The following is an 8,969-nucleotide window of genomic DNA, read 5'->3' as shown; positions in this document are numbered from 1 at the left end:
GAGAAATGCCTCCAGTAGAATTCTAAAATGCAGTAAAAAGGAAAACAAAAAATCACTGTAAAATACCATTTGGAGAAAGAAGTGGCTTTTCGTTGTTACATTTTACCATTATCTGGAAAACTCATGAAGTGGCTTATTTTTGTCACTTAATTCCAATTAAAATAGAGTATTGCTGTGTTTTCTAAATGACCACAAAACTACAGGTAAGAAAAGATTATTCAAGGTTTACATTCTGAAATAAATGGTTTGTGTGAAGTTGGGGAACTAGCAGAATTATTAGAGTGAACACTTCTTTTTAACCCTCAGATTTGGGTCAAAGACTTGACCTTTGAGAACGTATATTTGAATGCTATTTATTCTTGTGAATCCCATAAAAGGCCTGGAGCTTCACTGGATTCATTTATGGCTTAAACAGTAAGCATCAACCTGAACATTCTGGGGCAAGGCCTGATTCCTAACCATTGTAATGAGCAAGGAAGCAAAGAGCTCTCCTCTGAATTTCTTTGGTGCAAGAACAGCTGTTGGACTCCCCAAGCTAATGCATTTCTGTGAAATTTTTGCCTTCTTACTGAAGCTTCCTGGCCCAAGACTTAGGCCTCTCTACCTGAAAAATGCCTTTTCCTTCAGCAGTGCTGTGATTTTTCAATTTTTAAGGCTGAATGATCAGCACCACTCCAGTTTAGTTAAGGATTAACTTGGCTAGCCCAGACATTTCTATAATGGATCCATGTGTTGACTGACAAGAAGAGGTGCCATCTAAAAGGAGATTGAAAGAGTCTTACAGGAGAGGGGAGGATTAGTGAGGCCTTTTTGCAATCATGAATCAGCCATGTTCTTAGGAGATTTCACTCTGTTGTAACTGAATGTGATGCTGTACTGGAAAAAATAACAAAGCAGAGTGCTAGGCCTGGGATAATGGTCCAGCTTGTCTAGACCCCATGTCCCCTCATCATGGGAGAAAGCATTTATTCCTTGTCTCTTTCACTATTTGCTACAATAGATATCAAGTGAGCATGTATGCAGCACACTCTGAGTGGTAGGCACTGGATATTCCTGGGTGAACAAAAGATGCATAGTCATTGATGTCATGGTGATCACAATCAAGTAGGGTGGAGCAGACAATAAACAAAATAAACACATAGATAAAACTGCAAATCCTGCAAGGTCTTATTGGATGCCGGAGATAAATACTTCCACTAAAAGCGTCTTAGACCATAAAGAGATTTAAAAACTAAGACATAGGGTGGTTCCAAGAGTGGTCCAGTGACTCAGTGATGCCACTAAGGACCCAGAACTTTCTATCTTCTCACATTCCATCTTCAGCATGATGAACTTTCTACTTCAGTGGCTTTTTGAGATATTTTTCTAAAGACAGTTCCTTCTCCACAAGAAAATTAACAACAGCTGTTAGATAAAAATCAACATTAAATTATTTATAGAAAATTATTATTAGCCTGCACTTAACTTGTGTCTCTCTGATGGGCTTAGTGTACAATGTTATCTTCTTAATGTTAATAGTGAAAGATCAGGCTGGGTGCATCTGATCGCTGGGTGCAAAAGATCAGGCTGGGTGCTCACGCCTGTAATCCCAGCACTTTAGGAGGCTGAGGCGGGTGGATCACGAGGTGAGGAGTTTGAGACCAGCCTGGCCAACATAGTGAAACCCTGTCTCTACTAAAAATACAAAAAAAATAGCTGGGTGTGGTGGAGCATGCCTGTAGTCCCAACTACTCAGGAGGCTGAGGCAGGAGAATCGCTTGAACCTGGGAGGTAGAGGTTGCAGTGAGCCGAGACCACACCATTGCACTCCAGCCTGGGTGACAGAGTGAGATTCTGTCTCAGTAATAATAATAATAATAATAATGATAATAGTGAAAGATCAGTGACACATCCCACATTCATTTAAAGCATTTGCAATGTCTGTCCTCACAGTTTGTTCAAGTAATGCTGTCTATACAGTCTGTACCAGAATGCAATATTGTGAAGAGAACTAGCCCCAATCTTTTCTACACTCCTTTTCATTCCGCCCCTAATGCCATCTCCTATTACAAGAAGCCTCACACATAGACACAGGAACACACTAGCCCATACACCCACACTCCAGTCACAGACTGTACAAGATCAGCCATAGTCACTGGTGTGCTTTGGGGTACTCATACCTGTGTGCTGTCTGCTCTTAAAAGAAGACACCTAGGGAAAAGGCCCTCGCAGGCCCAGAAGTAGGCTTTGGTCACTTGAACATAAAAGTCTTGGGTTCTAGCTCCCTAGAGGGAGAGCCACTTTGTGTCTTTAATGAACTCTAGGTGCCTTTGTATTTGTGGGCCCCCTTTTCCATAAAATAAATCACAAGTTATGTCTTACAACTGTGCTGGTATAGAAATAAATATATTAATATGATGCCAGATATGTTTTCAACCTAAAAGTTCATTTTTTTTTCTGATTTTAGAAGAAATTTTAACATTTTTGTGGCCCCTAAAGTAATAAGGACCCTTGGTACTCCACCTATTGTACCTAAAAGATAAATCTGCCTGCCTGGAGCTTAGTCTTGAAGGGGGAAGGAGCGTGTGCTCTGACTTGGCCTAGAGAGTCATTGCCCCATGGGAAGAGGTGTAGCCAGAGCAAAGCTAGAATTCTGGACCCTTAAGTCACAGGGCTCGGATTTGGGGTTCCTCATCCACCACAAGGCTAAGCGTGTTACCATTTCATAATAAACATGTGCACTCACGTGGGCAGTGAATTTTATTATTATGAAGAGCATTGAATTAATACTTGTTCTGCATTTGTGTTACTAAAGATCCCATTCTGGTGGCTCTCCTCCATAAGAGAACAGTTGGCCCTGAAAAATGAAAGAACTTCTAGGGAGTCAAAACAACAGCTTGCAACTTCTAAATAACAATTTTTCCAAGTTCTTTGCTTCAGTGTTTCAAAAAAATAAATCCAAGGGTTTAGTCTGAGATTGGGAACTCTGTTACACTATTTTTTCTTGTTATATTAGACAACACAGAATTAACCAAGAAGGCCAGGAGAAAACTTGGGGCACATGTGAAGTTCTATGAACCACCTCTCTTACCTCTAGTGTATACAGAGTGGACTAGGTGTTTAGTGTCATCCTCTGAAGTAGCTGTAGTTTGCTTCTCCTCCTCCCATTCAAATACTTTAAGCTGCTCAGTACTTCTCTCCGGAAAAGACTGGAAGTCTGACCCCACCAGTTAGTAGAAGTCGGAGTGCCACAGGGCTGGGTGAGCTCAGAGCAGGAGCAGGAATGCCACCATCAGCCTGTGGGGCTCTCCCATTCTCACACCATCTTTCCATGTTCTGCCCATCATCCCACCTGTAAAGCATTAATAACTAGGACATCTTTCTTTCCTTCTCTGCTTCTACCCCACTCCATCCCTCCTAAATGGCTCTCAAATATTCCACATCTTCTTCATCTCAAAGCCAGTATCCCAGCTAAGGACCTCCTCTGTCTCTTACCTGAACTCTTGCAATAGACCCATTCCTGGTTTTCCTGACTCTGATCCTTCCTCTCCCTCCCTATATTTCCATGTTAAATTGCAATAGAAGGGATCTTACATAGATCTGTGCCACCAGATACCTCTCCCAAACTGAAGTTCAGGGAAATGTTTCAGTAGATATTAAATATATATTTTATCTTGCCCTCATTGGTACAATCTTTTATTCTATTATTTTTAGGCCATGCAACAATTAAGTCCCTTCTCTCCCTGGTCCCAAAGACACTCTGTTTTATTTTATTTTATTTTATTTTATCTTACCTTATCTTATTTTATTTTATTTTTTGAGAAGGAGTCTCAGTCTGTCATCCAGGCTGGAGTGCAGTGGTACAATCTCAGCTCACTGCAACCTCCACCTCCTGGGTTCAAGTGATTATGCTGCCTCAGTCTCCCGAGTAGCTGGGATTATAGGTGCCCACCACCACGCCTGGCTAATTTTTGTATTTTTAGTAGAGATGGAGTTTCACCATGTTGGCCATGCTGGTCTCGAACTCCTGACCTCAAGTGATCCAACCGCCTTGGCCTCCCAAAGTGCTGGGATTACAGGTGTGAGCCACCATGCCTGGCCCTCTCTGTCTCTTTTAATTTTAGTGAGGAAAAAAAGACCCCTCTTATAGCAAGAGGCACAGACCCATCAAAGAATTTAATTACCCTTTACTTCCTATCAAATATAATGACGAAAACTATTTAGATATCATTAGCACTATGTTCAGTCCTCATCTGGAGATTTGAGACGTTGGTGGTAGTACGTCTATAGTAGACACCCAGAGGGAGCCCATGCCTAGGGTTAGGTATCTGTTGGGAATTCCCAGGCTGTCATTCAAGCTAACAGAGGGAACTCTTTTCATTGTATTTCTTAGGGTAGGGTTTTGGGGAAGGGATGGAATCCATGACCTTTGTCCATTTAAAAGGTCTATAAAATATTTTGCATTTAGTTCCTCGTGCAAAGTACCTGCACATGGTTTATTCCTCTTATTGAACATGCAAATAACAAGAAGGACTAAGAGAAGCCTATGACTCTCCATTGTTCTGTAGTAAACTGGAAAACAAGCCACATAGTGTTGCCAGGTTAGCATCAGCACCTATTTGGGAAGTTTCTTGGGGATTCCCACGCAACAATTATAAACACATTTCTGACTTTGCATTTAAATGTTTTATCTTCAAACAGATAGAGGGTGAAATTATTCATGTTACAGAAAGATGCTTCACAACAGCAAACAATCACAAGGATACTTTCTATGGCATTTGCTCAAGTTTTGTTTCCAGATCACTAAATAGTTCAGAGGAGAAAAAACTAAACTGGGGAGTGTTCTAGGCCACTGTTGATAACATATCCATCCATCAAAAATGAAATTATAATGACAAAGGACATTAGTATGTCAATAGTTCATTTATATTTTACAATATTTATTTCTTTAGACAGAAAGCTAAGCACTTGATAACCCTATTAAATCTTTTTCATGCTCTTTCTTGCCTACCCGATATATAAGACCTTTCATCCTGCATGTTCCTTCAACTTTATTTCCCTTTGCTCTCAGACTCACTCAAACTCTATTTTACCTTCAAACTCATTTCTGAACTATTTCCTATGTTTGCCTTGCTCTACACTCCATTCCACCTATCCCCAGTCCATCCGGCACACCCACTCAACAAACTCATACTCCTGCAAGACGCAGATTGGGCCTCACTGCTCCATAGGTACTTTTCTGACTTCCCTTGGGTTTACTGAAGTCCCCTTCTTGCACACCTCCTTTATCCCTTCCATATACCTCTATTAGAGCACAGATAACATGGAACTCTTGGTAACCTCCCCACTAGATTACAAGTTCTTTGAGGATCAGAGTTGCCCTCCTCTTTTCATAACCAGTGTGTCCATGTTCAACACCTCCTCATGAATCACTCCAGTTCAAATCCTGCCTCTTCCATATGTTATGCAACCTCAGCAGCCTAGAATACTCCCTTACATTCCTACTCTCCAAAACAAATGAAACTTCCATAGCACTTGTTTATATTTTGCTTTGTGAACAGCTCTTTTCAAGGAAATGTGCAACACACAGTCCTTATCTTTTAACCACAATATTAGATATATCAATATAGTTAGAATACTGTGGACACTCCTAGGATTGGGCCACACTAAACAGTGGCTCTTTCATAAGTGCTTGTTCAGCCTAATGGAATTAGTGTGAAAGAAGAAATAGCAGGGTCTGGCATTGTGGATATATACTGTTGGCACAGCAACCTTGCTGTTGCGAAAGCATATATATTATAACTTATGGCCTTGTGGCTTTTGTGGAATCATCAAATACTTTTCATGATTATATAACAAAATTAAGTTTGAAAAAAGGAATCCCTAAAGGACGAAAGCAAACTAAAAGAAGTAAACCCAACTAGACATTGCTTTATGGCATAACCATATATAGAGAAACTATTTTAATTGTCTTAAGAAGACAAAACTGATTCTCTTTCTCTCTCTATACACACACACACGCACACACACATATACATACACACACATATATATACACATATATTTATATACTCAGTGGGTTTTTCCCTAATGATACTAAGAAATTCAAACACACACACACGCACTCTCTCTCTCCCTCTCTCTCTCTCTTTTCAGTAATCATATTATTGGGAGTGCTATTGGAAGTGTTATTCTAAGATTCATCCATTAGGAATTCCTTATTTTCAGCCTACAAAAAGAAAACAACATTGTAACATAGATTAGGTTAAGCAAAAATTCTATAGTCTTAAATTTGATTTTGAAGTATTAGTATGACCTCATAATTTCATCTTTTTAAGAAAAACATATTTAGTACCTCTGCCCACTGAAAAATATCTAAAAGCAAAGGTCAACCCAGGATCAATGTGTGTTCCCTAAATACCACTAAGAAATGACTGGCCTCAGGTCTGGGAAGGAAATGTACAAAATGAGCCTGGATCTTTATGTACCACAGAGAAAAGATAACATCAAAGACGGTTGAAAGTGTGTAGAAAGGACTCAGGAGCCATCCTGAGGAGCCTCTTACTGGCCAGAGATGGGTCAATTTAAATATCAGTAAAGATAATGGCAATAGATTGAAAGACATCAAATATATTTAAATTTCTTAGTTAATAATGGCTATAGAAATAACAACAAGCGGCTACTTTTGACCAGCGAGTTATTTAACTATTTTGAAAACTGGTAAATAAAGAAAAAAGATTAAGCATTTATTCTGACTTTTCTATATGACCAATACTTCAAGTTAACCAAGTAATGTATGAGAATTTTCTCTTTATGGAAGGATTCCAGGTAACAAATTTAAAGAGTATGATAGAATACAATATCACCTTTTTGCTACTCCTAATTATATAGTGTATCTAAATAATGATCATCAATCACTGCTGGCTTCATAAAAAGGGAGACAATTAGACATTTTATATGCCCTAATAGAGGCTCACAGCACCATTTATGAAGCTGGCTTGCCAAATGAATCCAAGGTGAACGTGATGGAGCCTCTAAATCCAACTAATAATTTGCAGAAAACACATGGGATAGAAAAGCATGATACATGAAACCACAAGGATCCAATTAGCAAATCCTGACAGTGGGAAATTCTACAGGAAAACAATGTGGTTAAAAAACAAAAGAGTAAGAGGAAAATTGAATCTATACATTAAAAGAAATTTAAATGACATATCAACCAATTTTAGTGTATGGAACTTATTTTGATGCTGATTGAAGATATTATATAAATGTATCAAAATTATAAGACAATCAGAGACATCTGAATAGAGATTTAACATCAAGGAAATATAATTAGGTAGGATAATGATACTGTGCTCATTTGTAAAAGAATATTTCCATTTTAGAGATAAAGAATTAACATTTTACAGATGAAATAATATGAGGCCTGAGATTTGTTTGAAATAATCCAGGTAAGGGTTGTCCGTGCGTTGATAATTGTTTAAGAAGGAAATTGGTATATGGAGGCTTATTATGCTATTTTCTATATTTTTGCATGTGCTAAATAGTCTACAACGAAGTGTTTTTGAAAAAAGATTTTGAATAGCTAATAGAGTATTAGAAGGGTGAGAAAACAAAAGCATAAGACCTAGCTTCTAGAAATAATGCAAAATTAAGACTCAGAAACACTTTCTTAAGGAAAACCCTGCAGCCACCACTAAGTATCATTGGAGTCATCTGTTCTTACAGGGAGAGAGAGAGAGAGAGAGAGGGAGAGAGAAAGAGACACTGCCAGAGAGCACAAGCATACTCTCCACTCATTCTGTCTCAGGAACTTTTGAGGAAAAATCTGGGGAAGATGCCTATGGTTATCAGAGCCTTTCCATAGCTTCAAGGGAGTCTGGAAAGAGGGGAAAATGATCATCTAGTATTTTCTGTTCCAATTACAAGAGGTTTCCTGTCCCATCCCCACTGCGAAGAATCAAAATGAGAGCAATTCCAAAAATGCAGAAAATAATTCAGACATCAAAATGCAAAATTGAATGAACAATATTTACCTCCTTGGGGAAGTAGCAACCTCCCTGAGTTTAAGTTTCCTCATCTGGCAAATGATTAAACAACACCATTCTCCCAAGACTGCTTTGAGGACTGAAAGCAATAATGTGTCCATTAAACAGCACAACACAAAAGGTCACTCAGCAATCTTTCCTTCCTCCCTGTCTCTCTGTTTTTTTCTCCCTCTTCCCTTCCTTCTTTCCATTTAACTTCCTATCTCGCTTCAGTTTCTATGTCCTTTGTGTTTTCAGGATAATATTCTATTTACTTAAGGGACACAAAGTAAATAAATGTTTTTGAAACTGAATTGGATCGAATTGGATCCAGATTTTCACAGGAAAAAAAGAGTTTCCTTTTCCCTTAGTTCTCCTTACACACCTGGCTTTGCAGGAAAAGAAATTAGCATTTGGAAACACACATCTGCCTCAGCCACAGGTGAGATATTAATGCATTCCCACATGTCCCAAATCCTCAATCTTTGATCAGTATGATGGGAACTTTCATTGTCCAATAAAGCAAGGGACGGACTCTTTGTTTCATTCAAGTCAGTATTTCTTCTAACGGAAACACACCCCAGGATGAAACAGCCCTGCATTTCCAGCAGCCTTTGGAGCGTCAGGTGGCCCTCCAGCCTTTGAATGCCGTGGGCTGGATTGACTCAACCATGGTTAGCTGACTTTTATTTCTTTTCTTCCTTCCTGCTCATTCAATATCATCAACCAGAGAGAAGGAGCTCTGTGTCATAAAAGCGACCACAGCTGAGCCGATCTCTCCCTATGCCAGTCCACGTGGTAATTTTGGAAGGGCCCGGGGATATCTGACCTTATGACTCTAAGAAAGTTTTGTGATTAATGGTGATTTTTATCTTCAGACTTCAAAGATTGACTCATGCAGAGAATGAGCAATCTATAGGTCAGATATCCTACATCCCAGTCATTTTCTTTCGTTGGTCA

General features: G+C 39.1%; 1 long non-coding RNA gene across 1 annotated transcript in view; it reads right to left on the bottom strand.

Moving 5' to 3' along the window:
• Positions 1–1,149: 1,149 nt before the first annotated feature.
• LOC119619589 (uncharacterized) overlaps positions 1,150–8,969 on the bottom strand; it is a 117,768-nt gene continuing 109,948 nt past the window's right edge. Inside the window, exons 3-5 of the long non-coding RNA XR_012091126.1 lie at positions 3,475–3,479; positions 3,071–3,188; positions 1,150–1,404 (exon numbers count right to left, since the gene is read on the bottom strand). This is a non-coding gene — a long non-coding RNA (uncharacterized lncRNA). The remainder of the gene's footprint in view (positions 1,405–3,070; positions 3,189–3,474; positions 3,480–8,969) is intronic.

The sequence above is a fragment of the Chlorocebus sabaeus genome, chromosome 25, assembly GCF_047675955.1.
Source record: "Chlorocebus sabaeus isolate Y175 chromosome 25, mChlSab1.0.hap1, whole genome shotgun sequence".
In the NCBI taxonomy this organism is placed as follows: domain Eukaryota; kingdom Metazoa; phylum Chordata; class Mammalia; order Primates; family Cercopithecidae; genus Chlorocebus; species Chlorocebus sabaeus.
Note: the sequence above shows the minus strand (reverse complement) of the source record. Positions and strands in the feature narration are given on the sequence as shown.